Below are 24,669 nucleotides of genomic sequence, written 5' to 3'. Positions count from 1 at the left end.
CCTATCAATAGAAAAGCTCTTTCTGACCACCTGTTTGCACACATACTCTGCTGTTGCGTCACTGACACATTAAAGACCACATTGATATAGGTTGACAGAAACAACCTACTGATCAACCTGAACAAGTGTTTGCATTAAATAATAATTTATACTCTGTAAAGCAAAGGTAGGTGCATTCACGGTAGGGAGGCAGATAGAGAGACCAGCAATTTCTTGTTTAGACAGAAAGACCTGACAAGGAAGAGTTCATTAGGGTCTCTGGAGAGTAGCTGACAGCTGAGGAGCTGTCAGCTCTGTCAAAAGACCTTTGAAAATAATTCTTGTTTTTGAATCAGAATTTTCCTAATCACCAGCAGGACGCCAGAATCACATTGTTTACTTCCTTGCATATTCCCTCACCCTTCAGTGCTATTACAATTTGCCCAAAGCCTTAGCTGCCTTCAAAACTTTTTTACTTTGGCACACATGCCCACAAACAAACTGGAATTTGTTTTCTCAGAAATCCCTTTATTTATCCTTGCTTCTATTCTGGCTAATTAAGTCAGTGCTTGCCTTGAAATATGTCATTGTTTGTGTATGTGTGTGTGTCTATGTGTGTATAAGAAAGACATACACACATGCACACACAAACAAGCGCAGAGATTAACTTGGTGTCTCTAAAATGAATAAAATGAAGACAGTAGGAATAGAGTGCTAGACCTGCAAAAAGAGAACTTATTCAAATGACTATTGTTCAAGAAAAGCAAAACCCCAAATATCCCTGCAGACAAATCCAGTGTAAGTCACATACTTTAATGATCTGCCTCTCAGATTTCTTCTGCTTACACGTAGCAGTTTCTAATTTTCTATCCCAGAATCAGGATAGAATTCAGATATACACATGTTGGCCCTCAGCACCACCATTCCTAGTCTTCATGTCTATTCAACTTTGGTATCTTATCTTCGCACGCAGCTCCTTCCCTGCCCCCGACATGCCTCCTCTCAGTATTACCCTCACAGCAGTGTTACCCGCAGCTCTACTAGCAGCTTTGTATGTCCTAACAGCTTATACCAGCACTTAGCTTGGATAGGAAAGACGATGTTCATAAATATGTTTATGTACCTCTTTGAATGTGATAAATGCATTAATAACAGTTATTATAAAAGGTATGAGAATGATTATCCTCATTTTAGTGTGGGGAGAACTGAGAAATGTTCAGCACTAGCTCAAGAGTATATAGCCAGTAAGAGACAAAGTCTAGATCTGACTCTCAAACCTTGCTTTGTTTCAGCCACTATACCAGACTGCCACCCCTGAAGCAACCTCTTTTTCCTTGGTTGGTGGTTGTAGCCTCCCTGAAGTTAGAAGATGTGTGGGACCTTGCCTCCAAGATTCTGAGTACAAAACTGCCTCCTAGGCAAACCTACCACTGCTCTATCTGACTGCTTCGGAGGTATGGTAGTGGTTGAGCTACTGGTCAGCCTGAAACAGGTATAATCATAACTTCTACTTCATAGACAACGGGACTGAGGCTTATTAGAGGAGTCATGTGCAACCAGGATCAAAATCAAGATCTACTTGTCAACAGAACTACTTACGGATGAGAACTTCATCTTTATGTTGCTCAGAGTTCTGGTTCACACCCAATATATTTGCTAACTTAAATTACCCTAAAAAACTACTTTCAGTACAGTCTCCTTCCTGTGCCAATACTCTCATGCTGAGCAGGAGCCCTTATGTGTTTCAACACATTCTGACATCTCTCAAAATCTTTTTTCCTCCTGTATCAGTTAAAATCCCTACAAGAAAAAATAGCCTACTCAAAGGTTTTAGATTTTTATAGAATAATTTTTTTTTCAGGAATGTGAATAGGGCTAAGAGTGCCTTGCTAGATGGAGAAATGCCCAGGCAGTAGCAACAATGGGTATCCATAATCACCCACCAAGCCTAAAAAGGCAAGGAAGAAGAATGGTGTTTGTAGAACCAGTGAGAGCTGGCACTTGGGAAGAGTGGCTGTCCAACAGGGGCTGTGTCTGTAGAAGAATGGAAACTCTCTCTATGGTGGTGAAGTAGAGACAACAGAAGGAATAAATACTCTGATCTCTCTCTCTCTCTCCCCATTCTTCAATCAACTGCTGGGGCTTCCATTGGCTAAATCCAACCAGGAGCCAAAGTATTGGGTTGGCCAAAAAGTTCATTTGGGTTTTTCCGTAAGATGTTATGAATGGACCCCGAACCAACTTTTTGGCCAACCCAATATAAGGAAACGGGAAACTAGGATGATTCAGGGCACAGAGTATGACAGAGAAAAGCAGAAAATCGATCTAGAGGGGCAAACAGAGAACCACCAGTACATCTCCCATCAAAACTACCCTCCCAGAAAACAGTTTGGGCATTTTCTACTAAAGCTAAACTATGTATACCCTATGATCCAGCAATTCCACTCCTTGGTGTATATATGTAAGAGAAATATATGCATATATCCACCAAGCTACGTGTACAAAAATGTTCATATATTTTTTAAATGTTCATATTTTAAATAATCAAAAAATAGAAACAACCCAAATGTCTACCAACTGTAGAATGGTTCAATTGTAGCATATTCATAAAAGAGTATACAGCAATGAAAAACAGCAAGCCACTGATAAATGCGACAGCATAAATGAATCTTACACATATAATATGAAGTTGAAAAAGCCAGACACCAAAGAGTACATACTGAATGATTCTATTTATAAAAAGTCCTAAAATAGGCAAAACCAGGCTGTGGTGATAAAAGTCAGAATAGTGTTTACTTTTTGGTATGCGTGGGAGAGGAGACAGAGCTGTGTATTGACTGGAAAGGGAGAGGAAAGAGCCTCCAGGTGGTGGTTACTTGGCTACATACACATGTCAAAATTTAATGAGCTGAACACTGAACACTGCTTCACTTCATGCAAGTTATATTTCAATTCAAGCAACAATAACAACAACCACTTCCACTATTACTACTCTCCCATGTAGCAAAGTCTTTCAGAATTAGGTTGTCTGCCAGTTAAGACCAGCAAGTGAGAGACAATCAGAAAATACTCTCTTCTGGTTTGTAAACTGGATATCCCTCACTGATAACAAAAAAGAACAAATTATTGATAAGCAAACAACAATGACAGAAAAGCTTTCAACTCCAGAAGACATTTAGGGAGTGAATTCAACTTCTATAAACAACAAGAAGACCATGGGTAGAGTTAACATTTGCAGTGGGCAGCCCTTGGAACCCCTCAGATCATAACTGGCTGGATAATGCTTGCGTAAGCCTGGCTCACAGCTCTGTCCTGTGTTACCATGTCACACGGGGCTAAAGCCTCAGAGAACTGTGACAGATAATCCATTTTCATGAAAAGTGGCCAGAAATACTGCATGACCGATTTTCAAACATAATTTATTTTTTGCCTGGTAAATTGGGTAGAACATAAAGTTGAGTGAAATTATACAAACCCTCCTGGCTTGCTGTTTTCTCATTTATTACTAAGTTGGTTTTCAATGCAATAGTTATTAATATTTCTAAACAGGAGCTCCAATTACATGGCATTTTAATATCTTGACCCATAGATAAGAATTTAACAGATATCTTTGCTATGCTGCTATCTCAATGGTCCTGAGCCTATGATGAAAAAAAACCACACCCTGAGAGCAAATTGTTCCCCATAAGAGTGGAATTAATGTTTCTAAGCACCATGGCTCCATTTTGCAAATTGCTTCTCCATGGTACGTTACTGGGCAACCACAGAGAAGTATACAGAATTGGAACACAAGAGAAGAGACAACTGGAGTTGGTACTAGTCAGAAACAAAGATTTTAAGGATGCTCTCAAGGCCAGAAGGGGAATCAGGACTATATTTATGTGTAATTTGCATAATCCATGAACCCAGAGCCACAGTAGCTTGTAGACGCACAATATACAATATTTCTCTGATCTGTTCCCACTATATCTATGAGAACATCACCCCAAGTTCCTCTCACATTCGTATTGAAGTCCCCAGGAGTCATCTCGTATGGACCCCATGAACAAACCTGCAAGGCTACCATATGTCCTTCACCATTTTCCTCCTTTCTACCCAGCTCAACCCGGGCATGTCTCCTGCTTGGGCCAATGCTGTTTTCTACAGCACTTATGTCTGTGATGAGGGCACTGTCTTTAGTCGGTGCAGCAATGTACACAGTGTTGCTGCTGATTTCTTAGTGCTCTCTCAATGTCACAGAGAGATTTTAGTGAGACCACCATTAGGGTTTTTTATTTTTTAGCTTCTTAGAAAATACATGATACATACAAAAGAATATCATTTATAATTGTCCTTAAATAATAATACTAATAAATTAAATAAAATAAGCCTCCTGTACCCACAATTCAGCTTGAGAAATAAAACTTTCCCAAAGATTTGAAGCTTTCCCGACATCCCTAAACCCCTTCTTTTCCTCCTTTGTTCACAATTAAACATTATCCAAGACATGCTATTTCAGGTATTGTTGATTTTCAAAGTGAAGGGAGAGCTTTGTGAATCTCCCCCCCCCCCGAGAAAGGTCAGCTAGGGCAGAATTAGAGGACAGCTCACCTTGGAACAGCTGGGAGGTGGCTGGGGCAGCTTGCCTGAAGCATGGATCCCATAGCACATGGCTATTGGGATACTGAGCCTAGGGCCAGCACACAAGTGATGAGGCCAAATCTGAGCCTAAAACCTTAAGGCTAAAATGGTCCCAAGTCAGGGGTATCTCCTGGCTACTTGTAAAAATAGAAGTAGAAATAGAAACAAAACCCTCTCCAGAAGAAAGGTACCTTCATTTAGGTGCGTGGATGTCACACATATTAAAACCAAAGTAAGTACAAAATCACAGAACACCAAGTACACAAGAAGGCAAGCTATAAAGAGTGGCCATCAACAGAAACAATAAACAATAGTTATTGATGCCTCCCCCTTCAGGGACTGTAGATACTGGAATTATTAGGTACAAAATATAAAACAGGTATGTATGAAATCTTTAAAGAAATTACGGACACAAAAATTAAACAAGAACTACCTATTTATTTTAAAGGATCTGAACCTAGAGTTTTTTATCATTTATGTGTGTGAGAATATTTTTAACTACTGTGCAATTTCATTGATCCTTTAGGAACATTCAAGTTCCTATATCTTTAAGCATCAACTTTAATAATTTTATTTTTCCATGATGTGCCTGTTGAAGTTTTCCAAACTTACTGATATAAAGTTGTTCACATTTTCATTACATTTATTATCTTTGCTGCATCTTCAGCTACACGTTTTTCATTTCTAATATTTTCCCCCTTTTTCTGACTCATACTTGCCAAAGTATATTCTTATACAAATTTATTTATTTATTTATATATTTTTGGCTGCATTGGGACTTCACTGCTGCACACAGGGTTTCTCTGCTTGCGGCGAGTGGGGGCTACTCTTGTTGTGGTGGCTTCTCTTGTTGCGCAACACGGGCTCTAGGTGCACGGGCTTCATTAGTTGTGGCACGTGGGCTCAGCAGTTGTGGCTCAGGGGCTCTAGAGCACAGGCTCAGTAGTCGTGGCGCACAGGCTTAGCTGCTCCACGGCATGTGGGATCTTCCCGGACCAGGGCTCGAACCCACGTCCCCTGCATTGGCAGGCAGATTCTTAACCACTGCACCACCAGGGAAGTCCCGCCAAAGTTTTTCTGTATTAGTTTTCCCAAAGAATCAAAATTTAGTTTTGTTGGTCCTCTCCAAAAAATATTCATGTCCCATCTTATATATTTCTTCTCTTCCCTCTATTATTTCTACCCTGTACTTTGTTTTGGCTTATTCTGTTGCTATTTTCTGAATTTTTCCACTGAATAATGTGCCAGGTATTAGGTTCCAAATTCTATACTCTATTTTGTGATGACAGTTCTGCAAACAACAGGCAGTTCTCTTTGTCAGAAAGTCTACTGTTTCCCTCCCTAGGAGGAACTAACAGGGAGACTGGATGGCAGGAGAAGAGGAGAAGGGACTTGTCTATTCATGCTTGTTGATTTATCCTATCAGTCCACCCTACTTGCCTTGTATCCTGGCAGCAGAAGGATAAAAGCTCACAGCTGCAGCTTACTGAGGCGTTCCCACCACCAGCCTCCTTGTGCACCAGCTAGACAGTGCCTACTCCTCATGTGTCTAAGTGTGACTCCTTGTGTCTGAGTCACAACAACACAAGAACTCTCCCAATCTTCTGAAACACCAGCACCAGCTGCGCAGCATCCCCTGCTCAGGGCATCCCCTGCTCCCTCCTCCAAACCCCTGAAATACCAGCAGCATCCAGCTAGGTGGCACCCTCCCTTGGAATCCTGAGTTCTAACTTTGTAGGCTCCTTTCATGAAGCTCTAGATTATAATAATCTCAGCCTCTTCTTTTGACCTCTCCACCCCTAAGGGTGGTGGTAGCTTTTTGTAATGATCCCTTCTGTTCTCATTTTCCTTTTTTCAGTCCTCTAGCATTTGATTAACAAATTCCCTCTATTAAATTCTTTCTGTTGAAATACCTAGAGGGATTTGTTTCACTCACTTGAATGAATGAATGAATTCAACCAATATAAATGTTCAGCTTATTTATTTTCATACCCTTTCTTATTCTAAACATTTAAAGATTATGCTAGATTCTCTGTTGCTACTCCTTCCTTGCTGCACCTGTATAGCAGAGGAGAATCTGGGAACTACATCTCCCAGAATAATCTTCTCTGTAGGTTTTTTATTTGAGTGTGGATTGGAGTTTCCTTCTCTAAAAGAGAGGCTATTACTAGAACCATGGGCATATACCCCATATAAAATTCACAGTAACTTCTGGGTGAGCTCTGCTGTTCCAGTGCTTCAGGAAGCTAAGATAATCAACAGGAACTTCCTGAAGGTTTTTTAGATTCTTTGGGGCTACTGGGAATGCCCCTGAGAATCAACTGGAATTCCTCTTATATTTGTCTTTTTTTTTTCTTTTATTAAAACTGTTGGGCTCATTCTGAGGCCACACTTTCTATTTCTTTAGGGTCTTTTGTTTCCTACTAAAATATAATCATATTGGGATAAACTGATTGACATCTCTTACTTTTTCTCTACTAATTGACTTGTTATTAGTGAAGGGATTTCCGAATGGCTATTGAAAAGAAGGTGTACTAAATATCTAGACTGTTATGAGCATTTAGAAATCATACTAAAGAAAAATTATGAGCTCATTTTTTAAGATTATTTATACAAATTAAAATACACAAATAGGCTCCCCATATATTAGCTTCCAAATTCTTAAGCAGCAACTCTAAACTGAAACTGATCATCAGAATAACCATGGGAAATTTTTACTAGACAGGTGCTTGGGCCTTATTCCTGGAAGCTCTGCCTGAAACTGGGTTCAGGTTTCTATATATATATTTAAAGCTCTTCAGGTGAATTTGGATGACCAGCCTTGCTTTGAAAGCATTACTTTGTATTATCTCTTAAATAATCTTGTGAGTTTGTGTTCTTAAATTCAATCCCAAGCTTTCTGCCTTACTTGTTTTTCTCCTTCACTGGCCTCAGTATTGAAGTATATTTCAGGAAGTCACTTGTAAACTAGTGCTTTAGGAAGTAGGAGTTAAAAAAAAAGAAAACTTCTGCCTGACATTATCCCCCAAAACAAGGATTCCTTACTTTGCACATGATGTCCCTGACTATGTTTATTTCAGAGTGAATGATAATGATAGGCTTGTGAAATCAACATGCTGGACTACATATTTCTATTTTATAAATGCAGAGTAAATCAGGAATGCCAAATGGCAATGTCACAATCCTTCTGTTTTCTGCCAACTTATTTGCCTTATGGACTGAAATATGTTGCTCTTGAAGCAGATGGCTCTCCCTACCCTCCAGGTTATTACATAAGAAGGTAAGGTGCAGTGGATTGGGTATGCTTGGTTTCCAAGAAGACTAGCACACTGCATGTGGCAAGGCCCCAGGTGTAGGGGAAAGAACAGAGCTTCAGAGCCAGACATGCCTGGACTTAAATCCTGGCTCTGCCTCTTTCTGATCATGAGAACTTCAGCAACTCAGCTCATTTAGCCTCCATTGCCTCTTCCATAAGAATGGAGATATTATTTCCTTTGTGTTCTTATCGGAAACTTGAGTAATATATGTATAAAGCAACTGGCAAATAAAAGATGCACAATGAAAGATTTGCTTTTTAAGAATTTCTCTATGAAAAAAAGGGATTTCTCCTAAGCTTACTCTTTTCTTAAAATTTTAGTTTATTTATTTATTTTTTATACAGCAGGTTCTTATTACTTATCTATTTTATACATATTAGTGTATATATGTCAATCCCAGTCTCCCAATTCATCCCACCACCATCACCCCCCCACACACACGCTTTCCCCACTTTGTGTCCATACGTTTGTTCTCTACATCTGTGTCTCTGTTTCTGCCTTGCACACTGGTTCATTTATACCATTTTTCTAGATTCCGCATATATGCATTAATATACAATATTTGTTTTTCTGACTTACTTCACTCTGCATGACAGTCTCTAGGTCCAACCGCATCTCTACAAATGACCCAATTTTGTTCCTTTTTACATCTGAGTAATATTGTATATATGTATTACATATATACAATATACATATATATATATTATATACATATAATATATATATATATTACATATATACATATGTAATTACATATATATATTACATCTTCTTTATCCATTCGTCTGTCGATGGGCATTTAGGTTGCTTCCATTTCCTGGCTATTGTAAATAGTGCTGCAATGAACACTGGGGTGCCTGTGTCTTTTTGAATTATGGTTTTCTCTGGGTATATGCCCGGTAGTGGGATTTCCTAAGCTTACTCTCAAATGGCATTTGTTCTGAATTGAGGAGGTCACCTGATATGATTTAATGTAATCACAGGTCAGCAATCCTTTTGCAGGAAACTGTCACAGTAGTTGTTATAACTTGAAGCACACACAGACTGAAAACTCAGTCTGTAAAAGAACGATGCTTATCTGAGTTTGCTCTCTCAAGGCACTGAAATCTTGACTCTGGTGGTCTGAGCTCAACCTTCCAATTATCTACAAAAAAAAATCTCTGCATGTGTGTGTATACATTGGGGTATCGGAGGGAGACACAAGACTTAAAAGAACCCCTCAAAAAATATTTGATGAAAACTACTGAACCCACTCAACAGGATGAGAACTACATAAGAATAATTCAACAATTTATTTAAATACACTTACATGAAACAAATGACAAATAATAAGTAATGGGAAATTCAGAGTAATTTCCACTTTTGCTCCTGCAGAGGAATTAGTAAAGCTATGGCAATAATCAAAGGAATAGTTCAATTTAAAAATGTCTCATTTCATCTTCTGCTCAGAATTTTGTGTGTCCTGCATCCATGTCCTACACAAGCAGAGTGGTGTTTTCTTGAATTAGAGCCTCTGCACTGTTTTCAAATTTTTTTATCTTAAGCAAATTTTTAAGATATTTATATTAAGTATTTCTTGAGCTACACCTCAAATCTTTTACTCCATCGCAGTGGCCACAGTCACCTTTTGGGAAGGTAAAACCTGTCACCACCTTGCCCCAGCTGTACCCAGTTCTCTTGCTTTCTGTGCTTGGACTTGTCTGACACCTGACATCAGATGCCCGTGGAGCCCTGACTGGTACCCATGCATGCCTAAAGCTGGAAGATCGGCATACTACGGGGTAACCCTTGGGTCAATGCAGAATTGGAAACAGTGGGTAAAGGCCTGCTCTTCTGCCCCACCCTCCTGACAATTCAGAGGTGCATTCTACATGATCCTCAGAGAGTCACAACGGGACCAAGCCTTTGTCACCCACACCTATGACCTACTCGAAGATGCATCCTTATTTTGACAATCCCTCCTCCCCCTTTTCACTCTTCCCAGTCTTCACTCATGACCCCCTGAGATGACATCCTCTAGTAAACTACCTTCATAAAAGTGAGTCTCAGACTCTACTTTCTCATGGGAACCCAGGTGAAGATAGTATCACTAAGGCCAAACAAATAAAGCAAAATTGCTGAGGGCCTGAGCTTACAAACCACAGCAAGAGTGGCTGGGCTTTGCTACAGCGTGCACTGTGTCTCTCTAAGACGACTGTTGCGTATTTTCTCTGTCTGCTTTCTGTTCCTCTGAGGTGGCAGAGAAGTTGATGTGCCATTTTGTTCAGTGGGTCAGGGCTGATGTTCCACTTCTACTGGGGTATAAAACAGATTTCGCCTTTGGGTCGAAAAGTGAAGTCATAACACTTGCTGTGTAATACCCCACCACTATTCTAGTAGAATTAGCTCTCAGATTTTCCTGTTTAACCACTTAAAATATCAGGTAGCTTAACCATTTCCCCTCAGAGTTAAGGTCCCCAAATCTATTTCCCACAGCATCCTCTTTCACCAACCCCAGTAAAACAAGAATATGTCCTCTTAAATTTGTGCCCACTGTGGCTTTTATGTCAGCTGGACAGTATCAACAAACACTCAGAAATAGAAAATGACGGCACCACGTTCTTGGCAAAATGTTCTTTACCTTCTTTCACTTTCCTGCTGGAGAACTTCCCGAGACCTGCTCTCCTCCCCATCTGCTCACAGCCAGGGAGTGTTGTCTCTGCTGTGCTTGTGTGTTTACATGTTACTCTAGGTGGTGTGCTTTTCCCTGGTGTACCCCTTGGGGGCGGGGGAGGAGCCACCCATATTCTGCATATTTAGATCTGGCCTTGAAGAGATGACTACAGATGGGGCTTCTTTCACTCTAAGCTCTATTATCACCCAAAATATCTTCTGTTCTCTAGTGAGCTTCCTCCTTTTAATCAGCCATATGTTTTTGCGGGGTTTAGTTTTGTTTTCACCACAGGCAGTTTCCCCTACTCCTTCCAAAAGACTGAAGAATTTTCCCATGACAGTTTTGTTATCTTACTTTATCTCCCAATATGACCTCCCTTGTCCAATATTCCTTTTCTTTACTCCTGCACAAAGAAGCACAGAGAGAACGTGAACTTTGGGGTCAGACTGGCTTGGGTTCTAATCCGAGCTCTATTATCTCTTGTCTGTGTGACTCTGAAGCACGTGTTTCTACTCTTGACCCTGAGTGTCTTCCCCTGTAAAATAAAGGTAGCAATGTGTATCACAGAACCGCAGAATTTTTGCAAAGAGTAAATAATATACAGGGTAAATGCTCAGAAACTGACTGTGTCTTTATGTCTCTCTGTTAGTAGCTATACGTTACTTGAACATCTAGTTGGTTTTGCCTTACTCTAGTTGTCCGTTACAGCTAAGTCTACTTTTCCCAGCCAATCTGCTTCCTTTCTCCTAGGTTTCATGCTCACTCTGCTTTTACGACCACCCCTTGATCAGTTTATAATGAATGCCTTTGACCTTTACAAAAAGTTTTGTATGTTATTGTAGGAGTTGTTCATTGCTGAATAACAACAAACCTTATCACCTCATACAGTTTCTGAGAGTCAGGAAGCCAGGAGCATCTTAGCTGGGTTGTTCTAGCTCAGGGTCTCTCCCAAGGCTGGGGCTTCAGGGCATCACAAGACTCTATGGGGCTGGAGGACACAAAATACAGTACCTACCACAGAACCCATCTCAGAAATCAGGTAAACTGTGTGACCCCAAATTGTGATCTTCAGAGCACTTACTGATTACTCACTGTGGGTTTACAGTCTGGCTTGTCTCACCTAGACATGCAATCCCTAGCTGGATCAAATTGTTTTTCTTATCTGGGGACTTAATGGATTGAAGTTCACAAAGCCTAGTAGTACCTTTGCCTGGTAAAAGTCTACCCTGTCTCCACATGAAAACGACCTGCAAGCAAGCCAGGATTTTCCTCATGGAACCACTCTGCATGCATGTCTAGTAAGTCCAGAGTTCTGTACATTCTAGTTGAGCACAAGGGCTGGGCTTGTGTTCAAAGTCAATTTTAAGAGTTCCCTCATCAGCTATGGGACAACTTCAGTAACGGTGATACTGGCTGCTTTCTGTTTGTTCTTCCAAATCTACTCTTCAAGGTTCTGGGCTGTACAAGACTGACCTGCATGGACTTCATGAGCAGGCTCTCTTGACCTCAGACTTCTCAAGTTAGGTCTGGCCAGTTGGAAGCAATGGGAGGGGGTTAAAAGGGCAGAAAGAGAGTGAGGCTGGTGTATTTACTCCCAACTCCTTCCCAGAGCAGCATTAGCTATATCTCAATACAGCCCCTGTCGGGAGGTCCTCTCTGAACAGCTATCCACACTATGTTCCTGAGGCCACATCCTCCCCCTGCACTTTCAGACTTAGAAGTGGTAACCGCTCTCCCATATTTATGAACTCTAGGGCACTTCATTATCACTCTTTTCCCCTAAACCTGCCCACAACTTTGTACATAGTTCTTTACTAAACTCTTCTCCATACTCAGTTTGAATATGTCACCTGTTTCCTGCCAGGACCCAACTGATAGCTACTATGAAGTGGCTGGCTTTATCTGTCTACCTATCTATCTATCTATCGATCTATCTATCATCTATCTATCTATCTATCTTCCAGTTGTATTGAGATGAAATTGATACACAGCACTGGTTAAATTCAAGATGTAAGCATAATGATTTGTCTTACATACATCATGAAATGATCACCACAATAAGTTTAGTGAACACCCATCATCTCGTGTCAATACAAAATTAAAGAAATAGAAAAATGTTTTCCTTGTGATGAAAACTCATGATTTACTCTCTAACAACTTTCAGATATAACATACAGCAGTGCTAAGTATATTTATCATGGTACGTTACATCCTAGTACTGCGTTACATCCCTAGTACTTATTTATCATATAACTAAAAGTTTGTACCTTTTGTGAAGTGACAGGTTTTAAACAGCTCAGCCTCCCAAGCTTCCTGCAGGTATACATTAACTGTAAATTATAGTCACAACTAATTAAAAATAATTGACTGTTGAATGACCTAGTTGTTATTTGAATGAGACAGTGATTGGCAGCAGTTTTCATTTCAAGAAGTTCTATGTGAATAATCATTTATTGCCAAAAGTGACAAGAGGTGAAAATTAATTGAGGATCATCAATATTAAACCCAGCAAAAGGCTTCATGATTTAAAATAATATATAACTTGTATTAAGTGCTGTGTGACAAGCATTGCATCAAATAATTTACATTTTTAAATTCTTACAAATTCACTTTTACAAATTTTAAATTCTTTTAGTCCTCACAATTACTCTGTGAAATATATTATTTTTGCCATTTGACAGGTGTGAAAACCGAGGCTTAGCTAGGAGAAATACCTTGCCCAGTGCTACATAGGCAGTCATTAGTGGAGCTGGTATTCAAACCCAGGCCGTCAGAGTCCAGAGGCTACATGGTACTCAATTTCCTCCTTAGTTAATAAGGAAATAACTAAGAAAATATGACGAAGGTATGTCTTTGTTTAAATGGAAAATATTTGCAAATTCCTGTATGGTATAAATAGGCTGTTAAGAATTACAAATTACAATTTATAATTTACAAGTCTACTGCTTGTAAGACTTTTATTTATTCCAAGCTTGTTTGTGGATTTTGTGCAATAAAGGGTGCCCGAGCAATTGTGAATTTTAAGTGTAGCCCACAAATACAAATAATTCTGAATCCACCAAATACACACAACATAAACACACACACACACACACACACACACACACACACACACACACACACAGAGGAGCCTAACTTTACTAATTCTAGTGCTTAGCAATTCCTCAACTGGGAAGTGGTTAGTCTCCGTTTTCTTATAAATCGCCTTATAAATAATGGTTGTGTTTATACACCTGGAAATACTGGATTTTTCCCTAAATGAGTTGTTGTTTTGGAATAGTATAAATAGAGCCAGTGTTAAGGAAGAGGATTTCTTTGTCTATTAAAGCTTTGAGCATTTAAACAGCTGTTTAGTTTCACTACAGAGGTGTTTGCATTTCATTGACAGATGGAGTAATTTACAAATGGTTTCAATCAATATATACTAGACAAGTGGTTGAGAATTCTTTTTTTAACATCTTTATTAGAGTATAATTGCTTTACAATGGTGTATGAGTTACTGCTTTATAACAAAGTGAATCAGTTATACATATACATATGTCCCCTTATCTCTTTCCTCTTGCATCTCCCTCCCTCCGACCCTCCCTATCCCACCCCAGTAGGTGGTCACAAAGCAGCGAGCTGATCTCCCTGTGCTATGCGGCTGCTTCCCACTAGCTATCTATTTTACATTTGGTAGTGTATATATGTCCATGCCACTCTCTCACTTTGTCCCAGCTTACCCTTCCCCCTGCCCGTATCCTCAAGTCCATTCTCTAGTAGGTCTGCATCTTTTTTTTCTTTTTTTATCACATAAATAGCCTACTTAATTAAGTCATATTAATAAGTTAATTAAATCTTTTAGGTCTGCATCTTTTTTCCCATCTTGCCCCTAGGTTCTTCAGACCATTTTCTTTTTTTTTTTCTTTAGATTCCATATATATGTGTTAGCATAAGGTATTTGTTTTTCTTTCTGACTTACTTCACTCTGTATGACAGTCTCTAGGTCCATCCACCCCACTACAAATAACTCAGTTTCGTTCCTTTTTATGGCTGAGTAATATTCCATTGTATATATTATATGTGCCACATCTTCTTTATCCATTCACTTGTTGATGGACACTTAGGTTGCTTCCATGTCCTGGCTATTGTAAATAGAGCTGCAAAGAACATTCTGGTACATGACTCATTTTGAATTATCATTTTCTCAGGGTATATGCCCAGTAGTGGGATTGCTGGGTCGATGGTAGTTCTATTTTTAGTTTTTTAAGGAACCTCCATACTGTTCTCCACAGTGGCTGTATCAATTTACATTCCCACCAACAGTGCAAGAGGGTTCCATTTTCTCCACACCTTCTCCAGCATTTATTGTTTGTAGATTTTTTGAGGATGGCCATTCTGACAGTGTGAGATGATATCTCATTGTAGTTTTGATTTGCATTTCTCTAATGATTAATCATCTTGAGCATTCTTTCATGTGTTTGTTGGCAATCTGTATATCTTCTTTGGAGAAATGTCTATTTAGGTCTTCTGCCCATTTTTGGATTGGGTTGTTTGTTTTTTTGATATTGAGCTGCATGAGTTGCTTGTATGTTTTGGAGATTAATCATCTGTCAGTTGCTTCATTAGCAAATATTTTCCCGCATTCTGAGGGTTGTCTTTTCATCTTCTTTATGGTTTCCTTTGCTGTGCAAAAGCTTTTAAGTTTCATTAGGTCCCATTTATTTATTTTTGTTTTTATTTCCATTTCTCTAGGAGGTGGGTCAAAAAGGATCCTGCTGTGATTTATGTCATAGTGTTCTGCCTATATTTTCCTCTAAGAGTTTGATGGTGTCTGGCCATACAATTAGGTCTTTAATCCATTTTTAGTTTGGGTATGGTGTTAGGGAGTGTTTTAATTTCATTGCTTTACATGTAGCTGTCCAGTTTTCACAGCACCACTTATTGAGAGGCTGTCTTTTCTCCACTGTATATTCTTGCCTCCTTTATCAAAGATAAGGTGACCATATGTGCATGGGTTTATCACTGGGCTTTCTATCCTGTTCCATTACAGATGGATACAGACAGTATTTTTGTTTTTGTGCCAGTACCATACTGTCTTGATTACTGTAGCTTTGTGGTATAGCCTGAAGTCAGGGAGCCTGACTCCTCCAACTCCGTTTTCCTTTCTCAAGATTGCTTTAGCTATTCAGGGTCTTTTGTGTTTCCATACAAATTGTGAATTTTTTTGTTCTAGTTCTGTGAAAAATACCAGTGGTAGTTTGATAGGGATTGCATTGAATCTGTAGATTGCTTTGGGTACTACAGTCATTTTCACAATGTTGATTCTTCCAATCCAAGAACATGGTATATCTCTCCATCTATTTGTATCATCTTTAATTTCTTTCATCAGTGTCTTATAATTTTCTGCATACAGGTCTTTTGTCTCCTTAGGTAGGTTTATTCCTAGATATTTTATTCTTTTTGTTGCAGTGGTAAATGGGAGTGTTTCCTTAATTTCACTTTCAGATTTTTCATCATTAGTGTATAAGAATGCAAGAGATTTCTCTGCATTAATTTTGTATCCTGCTACTCTTACAAATTCATTGATTAGCTCTAGTAGTTTTCTGGTAGCCTCTTTAGGATTCTCTATATATAGTATCATGTCATCTGCAAATAGTGACAGCTTTACTTCTTCTTTTTCAATTTGGTTTCCTTTTATTTCTTTTTCTTCTCTGATTGCTGTGGCTAAAACTTCCAAAACTATGTTGGATAATAGTGGTGAGAGTGGGCAACCTTGTCTTGTTCCTGATCTTAGTGGAAATGGTTCCAACTTTTCACCACTGAGGATGATGTTGGCTGCGGGTTTGTCATATATGGCCTTTATTATGTTGAGGAATGTTTCCTCTATGCCTACTTTCTGCAGGGTTTTTATCATAAATGGGTGTTGAATATTGTCGAAAGCTTTCTCTGCATCTATTGAGATGATCATATGGTTTTTCTCCTTCAATTTGTTATTACGGTGTATCACGTTGATTGATTTGCATATATTGATGAATCCTTGCATTCCTGGGATAAACCCCACTTGACCATAGTGTATGATCCTTTTAATGTGCTGTTGGATTCTGTTTGCTCGTATTTTGTTGAGGATTTTTGCATCTATGTTCATCAGTGATATTGGCCTGTAGTTTTCTTTTTATGTGACATCTTTATCTGGTTTTGGTATCAGAGCAATGGTGGCCTCGTAGAATGAGTTTGGGAGTGTTGCTACCTGTGCTATATTTTGGAAGAGTTTGAGAAGGATAGGTGTTAGCTCTTCTCTAAATGTTTGACAGAGTTTGCCTGTGAAGCCATCTGGTCCTGGGCGTTTGTTTGTTGGAAGATTTTTAATCACAGTTTCAATTTCGGTACTTGTGATTGGTCTGTTCATATTTTGTATTTCCTCCTGGTTCAGTCTTGGCAGGTTGTGCATTTCTAAGAATTTGTCCATTTCTTCCAGGTTGTCCATTTTATTGGCATAGAGTTGCTTGTAGTAGTCTCTCATGATCCTTTGTATTTCTGCCATGTCAGTTGTTACTTCTCCTTTTTTATTTCTAATTCTATTGATTTGAGTCTTCTCCCTTTTTTTCTTGATGAGTCTGGCTAATTGTTTATCAATTTTGTTTATCTTCTCAAAGAACCAGCTTTTCGGTTTATTGATATTTGCTATCGTTTCCTTCATTTCTTTTTCATTTATTTCCAATCTGATCTTTATTATTTCTTTCCTTCTGCTAACTTTGGGGTTTTTTTGTTCTTCTTTCTCTAATTGCTGTAGGTGTAAGGTTATGTAGTTTATTTGAGATGTTTCTTGTTTCTTAAGGTAGGCTTGTATAGCTATAAACTTCCCTCTTAGAACTGCTTTTGCTTCATCCCATAGGTTTTCGGTCATTGTGTTTTCATTGTCATTTGTGTCTAGGTATTTTTTGATTTCCTCTTTGATTTCTTCAGTGATCTCTTGGTTATTAAGTAGTGTGTTGTTTAGCCTCCATGTGTTTATATTTCCTACAGGTTTTTTCCTGTAATTAATATCTAGTCTCATAGCATTGTGGTTGGAAAAGATACTTGATACGCTTTCAATTTTCTTAAATTCACCAAGGCTTGATTTGTGACCCAAGATATGATCTATCCTGGAGAATGTTCCATGAGCACTTGAGAAGAATGTGTATTCTGTTCTTTTTGGGTGGAATATCCTATAAATATCAATTAAGTCCATCTTGTTTAATGTATCATTTAAAGCTTGTGTTTCCTTATTTATTTTCATTTTGCATGCTCTGTCCATTGGTGAAAGTGGGGTGTTAAAGTCCCCTACTATGATTGTGTTACTGTTGATTTCCCCTTTTATGGCTGTTAGCATTTGCCTTATGTACTGAGGTGCTCCTATATTGGGTGCATAAATATTTACAATTGTTATATCTTCTTCTTGGATTGATCCCTTGATCATTCTGTAGTGTCCTTCTTTGTCTCTTGTAATAGTCTGTTTTAAAGTCTATTTTGTCTGATATGAGAATTGCTACTCCAGCTGTCTTTTGATTTCCATTTGCATGGAATATCTTTTTCCATCCCCTCAGTTTCAGTCTGTATGTGTCCCTAGGTCTGAAGTGGGTCTCTTGTAGACAGCATACATATGGCTTTTGTTTTTGTATCCATTCAGCCAGTCTATGTCTTTTGGTTGGAGCATTTAATGCATTTACATTTAAGGTAATTATCAATATGTATGTTCCTATTACCATTTTCTTAATTGTTTTGGGTTTCTTATCGTAGGTCTTCTCCTTCTCTTCTGTTTCCTGCCTAGAGAAGTTCCTTTAGCATTTGTTGTAAAGCTGGTTTGGTGGTGCTGAATTGTCTTAGCTTTTGCTTGTCTGTAAAGCTTTTAATTTCTCTGTCCAATCTGAATGAGATCCTTGCTGGGTAGAGTAATCTTGGTTGTAGGTTTTTCTCTTTCATCACGTTAAATATGTCCTGCTACTCCCTTCTGGCTTGCAGAGTTTCTGCTGAAAGATCAGCTGTTAACCTTATGGAGACTCCCTTATGTGTTACTTGTTGTTTTTCCCTTGTGCTTTTAATATTTGTTCTTTGTATTTAATTTTTGACAGTTTGATTAATATGTGTCTTGGCATGTTTCTCCTTGGATTTATCCTGTATGGGACTCTCTGTGCTTCCTGGACTTGATTAACTATTTCCTTTCCCATATTAGGGAAGTTTTCAACTATAACCTCTTCAAATATTTTCTGAGTTCCTTTCTTTTTCTCTTCTTCTTCTGAGACCCCTATAATTTGCATGTTGGTGCGTTTACTGCTGTCACAGAGGTCTCTGAGACTGTCCTCAATTCTTTTCATTCTTTGTTCTTTATTCCACTCTGCAGTAGTTATTTCCACTATTTTATATTCCAGGTCACTTATCCGTTCTTCTGCCTCAGTTATTCTGCTTTTGATCCCTTCTAGAGAACTTTTAATTTCATTTATTGTGTTGTTCATCTGTGTTTGTTTGCTCTTTAGTTTTTCTAGATCTTTGTTAAACGATTTTTGTATTTTCTCCATTCTATTTCCGAGATTTTGGATAATCTTTACTGTCATTATTCTGAATTCTTTCTCTGGTAGACTGCCTATTTCCTCTTCATTTGTTAGGTCTGGTGGGTTTTTATCTTGCTCCTTCATCTGCCGTGTGTTTCTCTGTCTTCTCATTTTGCTTAACGTACTGTGTTTGGGGTCTCCTTTTCGCAGGCTGCACATTCGTAGTTTTCATTGTTTTTGGTGTCTGTCCCCAGTGACTAAGGTTGGTTCAGTGGGTTATGTAGACTTCCTGGTGGAGGGGACTAGTGCCTGTGTTCTGGTGGATGAGGCTGGATCTTGTCTTTCTGGTGGGCAGGTCCACATCTGTTGGTGTGTTTTGGGGTGTCTGTGGCCTTATTATGATTTTAGGCAACCTCTGTGGTAATGGATGGGGTTGTGTTCCTGTCTTGCTAGTTGTTTGGCATAGGGTTTCCTGCACTGTAGCTTGTTGGTCATTGAGTGGAGCTGGGTCTTGGTGTTTAGATGGAGATCTCTGAGAGATTTTCGCTGTTTGATATTACATGGAGCTGGGAGGTCTCCTGTGGACCAGTGTCCTGAACTTGGCTCTCCCACCTCAGTGGCATAGCCCTGATGCCTGGCTGGAGCACCAAGAGCCTGTCCTCTCATGGCTCAGAATAAAAGAGAGAAAAGAAAGAAAGAAAGAAAGAAGATAAAATAACATAAAATAAAATAAAGTAAAATAAAATAATGTTTTTAAAATAAAAAATAATTAAGAAAAAAAAATTTTTTTTAAGTAATTAAACAAAACGGACTGATGGAACCCTAGGACAAATGGTAAAAGCAAAGCTATACAGACAAAATCACACACAGAAGCATACACATACACGCTAACAAAAAGAAAAAGGGGAAAAAAAAATACATATCATTGCTCCCAATTCCACCTCCTCAATTTGGGATGATTTGTTGTCTATTCAGGTATTCCACAGATGCAGGGTACATCAGTTTGATTGTGGAGAGTTAATCCACTGCTCCTGAGGCTGCTGGGAGTGATTTCCCTTCCTCTTCTTTGTTCACACAGCTCCCACGGTTCAGCTTTGGATTTGGACCGGCCACTGCGTGTAGGTCGCCTGAGGGCATCTGTTCTTCGCTCAGACAGGACGGGGTTAAAGGAGTAGCTGATTTGGGGGCTCTGGCTCACTCAGGCGGGGGGGGGGAGGGAAGGGTACGAATGCGGGGCGAGCCTGCTGCAGCAGAGGCCAGCATGACGTTGCAACAGCCCGAGGCACGCCGTGCATTCTCCCGGGGAAGTTAGTTGTCCCTGGATCACGGGACCCTGGCAGTGGCAGGCTGCACAGGCTCCCAGGAGGGGCGGTGTGGAGAGTGACCTGTGCTCACACACAGTCTTCTTGGTGGCGGCAGTAGCGGCCTTAGTGTCCCATGCCCGTCTCTGGGGTCCGCGCTGATAGCCGCGGCTCACGCCCCTCTCTGGAGCTCCTTTAAGCAGCGCTCTTAATCCCCTCTCCTCGCGTACCAGGAAACAAAGAGGGGCGAAAAAGTCTCTTGCCACTTCGGCAGGTCCAGACTTTTTCCCGGACTCCCTCCTGTCTAGCCGTGGCGCACTAGCTCCCTTCAGGCTGTGTTCACGCAGCCAACCCCCGTCCTCTCCCTGGGATCCAACTGAAGCGCGAGACTCAGCTCCCAGCCCCCACCCGCCCCGGCGGGTGAACAGACAAGCCTCTCGGGCTGGTGAGTGCTGGTCGGCACTGATCCTCCGTGCGGGAATCTCTCCGCTTTGCCCTCTGCACCCCTGTTGCTACGCTCTCCTCTGTGGCTCTGAAGCTTCCCCCTCTGCCACCCACAGTCTCTGTCCACGAAGGGGCTTCTAGTGTTTGGAAACCTTTCCTCCTTCACGGCTCCCTCCCACTGGTGCAGGTGCCATCCCTATCCTTTTGTCTCTGTTTTTTCTTTTTTCTTTTGCCCTACCCAGGTATGTGGGGGAGTTTCTTACCTTTTGGGAGGTCTGAGGTCTTCTGCCAGCGTTCAGTAGGTGTTCTGTAGGAGTGTTCCACATGTAGATGTATTTCTGATGTATTTGTGGGGAGGAAGGTGATCTCCACATCCTACTCCTCCACCATCTTGAAGGTCCTCCAAGAATTCTCTCTTAAGGGGAAAAAAGGAAAACAAAAATAGAAAAATGCAATTTAACCATTGTGTCTTTAATTATTTTTTTAGCATCTGTTATTAAATAACTACCACAAAAACCACATGTGGGGATGTGAAATTCTATGCAGTCGTCCATATTTAAAGCTGTTTATTTTCATGCCATTTAGTAGTTTTTGTGTTCTTGTAATTTTTTTAAAGAGGAAATAATACATGTACCTGAAGCATGTTTTTGTCCAAATTTATATTCATGCTACTCTTTACTTTGGCTTCTCTAGGAGGTGTCAAATTTTAAGTAAAACCCACAAGGCATTATTATTGTTATTTTATGTAGCCAATGTTCACATAGATTTACCCACATGCTAACCATATTCTTTGTTTCTCATTTCTTCCTGTCTTCATCTCAGAGCATTTTTCTTTTGCCTGAAATACATCCTTAAGAATTAATTGCCTTAGTGAGGGGTTGCTGGAGGCAAATTCCCTTTTTTCTTCTTGAAAATGTTTTAATTTCACTTTCATGCATGAAGTATAATGGATGAATATCGAATAGCAATTTGGGAATTACTTTCTTCGCACATTTCTGGTATTACCCACTGTCTCTGACTTCCATTGTGGCTGTTGATAAGTCAGCTGTCAGCCTCACTGCTTTGAGCCAGAGAGAACTCTGTTCTGTGCTGTCAGAATTCCTTTGGGATGGAAGGAGGTGGACTCTCAGATGCTGAGAGTGCTACCAGCTGACAACCCATGGCTATCAATCTTACCGGAAATTGCTCTCAACTCCGTAGACCCACCTCAACCAAGTTCATGTCTTATTTTTGGAGACTGTTGGTATCTAAATACTCCTCTGACCCATAAACCAGGTGGCATGAAAGGTGCCAACTTTGACTGAGGGCCAGTGTAGGAAATGGCTGTGATGCAAGTGGTCTTGCCATTTGGGCCATTTGACTCAGCAGACCCTAAGTTATTAGATGTATCAAAATTAAAGAAAGGTACAGAGCGGAGGTTAAGGCAAGCCAAAATAGGAGAATCACCTTTAGAATTCTGAAACAAGGAAATGCCATCTGCAGCATACACCTTTCCAAAACCTGCTTAACTGTGCTACTTGGCCCTGGTAAAGACTAAGTACATGACCATGAAGCACAAAGCAACCATGAGTCAAATATCCTATTAGGAGCTGGGTTCTGCCCAACATACCAAATTGAGCAGGCCCAGAAGAAATTGATCATAGCTGGAAGGAAAATATTGGGATCAAAGCCAAGACATGGCCAGAGACACGAGGAGGTGGACCCGTGTCACCAATCATGATCTCATTTGTGCCTCTTCCAATGACAAGCTTGGTTCATGGATGGCCTATCTCATGACCTTGAATGTGGGTCAGTATACGAGAATAGCTGAAAATGGACTTGGGCCACACTGCATCCCCATCCAGTGATGGTCTGAAAGGTAAGGTCTGTGAGGTAAAACTTCCCCAGTGGGCAGATCTTTAGGCAACATATCTGATCTTCTTTATGTGGAAAGAGAACTGTCCTAATATTAAATGTGCATGGATTCAACAAATAGCTTAGCTGGTTAGTCATAGGCCTGGAAGAAAAAAATATTAGAAGTTCAGAGAAAAGAAGGCCTAGAATAGACATATGTGGATAGACTTTGGGTCTTGAAGAGAGAAGATCTCTGCATTTGCATTACATGTTATCACAATCATAGAGTGTCATCCAAGGAAGAAGCACTAAACAATCAGATAGAGAGAATGACTTGGCCAGCTGATGTTGACCAGCCTCTGTCATCTGCTTTCCCAGGGCTGGCAAAATGGGTTTGTAAATGTAGAGCCATGGTGGCAGAGAAAGAGGCTATACGTGGGCCCACAATCATGGGTTTCTACCTACTAATGTCCAACCTTCCAGCAGCACTAACAGGAACATCTCTCAAGGACACCAACAATCCACTTAGCACTAGAATTTGCCTTAGTTGGATCTTTTCTATCCTAGAACGAACACAGATTCATTTTGACTTGACCACATATATTCCAGGTGTGAGTTTGACTTCTTATCCACAGGGTCTTAAACAGACTATTATTTGCGGGCGTACAAAGTTCAAGCCACCCAAATGGGATTCTCAAACAGCATTACATCAAATCAAGGAGTCCATTTTATGACAAATACCATGGCATGATGGGCAAATACTATGAGTTCTACTGGCTACAGGCCTGGGAGAGTGATACAAATGCTAAGTGGTCCAGAGGACTGGAGGAGGCCTAGGGTCTGAGAAAAAAAGGTTCAAGGGGTCCACATCTTGTTACCACAGGGCATGGGTAAGGATGTGGATATCAACAGAAAATTCTGGTACATTCCCAAAGGCTTGGCTAGTGCAGTTCAGACAGGTATAGCAATGACAAGGTTCATGTCAAAAGACCAAGCAGAGGTAGTGAGGACCTGAGAAGAATGTGTAGACCAACAACACCTCCCCAATGTCATGATGTTTGTACCTTCCTGGGCTGGAGGGAAGCAGTGGGGAGAGCCAGGCCCAGAACAACTCTAGTGGGTGGTTTGACCTTTGAATTAATGAGTTTAAATCCCGAGTGGAATTAACAAGTTTTAATTACTTGTTACTATTTAAACCAGAAGAGACCATATTACTCTTCAGTGGCAAGATTAGGAAGTTTTCAACATCAGAAAAAATGGGGGCACCAAAGCTGAGTTCGGTAATAGAAAAGGTAAAGTTATATTTCCACCCCGCTAAGCTGTGACTATTTCAAAACACTACACATGTAACCTTCTTACATGCAGGTGCCCTGACAACAGCTTTCAGAACTTCCTGGAACCCAACTCAAAATTAGCCGTCATGATCCATTCTCATCCCTGCAGGAGGGAGAATTTAATCTAGAAGGAGATAAATTCATCTCATTTAAAAAATATGAAGCAATTTTCTGCACAACCATCCAAATGTCATTTAATGATTCACTTACAGGCACAGACACCTTTACAAAACACTCTTTTTTTTACATTTTTAAATTTTTATTGAAATACAGTTGTTTTACAGTGTTGTATTAGTTTTAGGTGTACAGCAAAGTGATTCAGTTTTTTATATATATATATATATTCATTCATTCTTGTTTTACATTCTCTTCCTTTATAGGTTATTACAAGATACTGAGTATATTTCCCTGTGCTATACAGTAGGTCCTTGTTGGTTATCTATTTTGTATATAGTAGTGTGTATATTTTAATCCCAAACTCCTAATTTATCCCTCTCCCCCCGTCCAAAACACTCTTAAAATTCTCCAAAACTCATCCTCATACATTACTGGTGGGATTGTAAGGTTGTTCAGCCACTATGGAAGTTGGTTTCATGCTTCTTCAATAAGTTAAACATAGAATTACCATATGATCCAGCAATACCACTCCTAGGGATACTCCAAAGAATTGAAAACAAATAT

The 24,669-nt window shown here is 39.9% G+C and overlaps 1 long non-coding RNA gene across 2 annotated transcripts in view; it reads right to left on the bottom strand.

The window, feature by feature from the left end:
• LOC307193797 overlaps positions 1-24,669 on the bottom strand; it is a 122,620-nt gene that overhangs the window by 41,765 nt on the left and 56,186 nt on the right. For both annotated transcript variants that reach the window (XR_013830415.1, XR_013830416.1), the window contains exon 3: positions 21,085-21,236. This is a non-coding gene — a long non-coding RNA (uncharacterized lncRNA). The remainder of the gene's footprint in view (positions 1-21,084; positions 21,237-24,669) is intronic.

Source organism: Stenella coeruleoalba (assembly GCF_951394435.1).
Source record: "Stenella coeruleoalba genome assembly, chromosome: 11".
Classification (NCBI taxonomy): Eukaryota; Metazoa; Chordata; class Mammalia; order Artiodactyla; family Delphinidae; genus Stenella; species Stenella coeruleoalba.
This window is presented reverse-complemented; position numbering and strand designations above follow the sequence as displayed.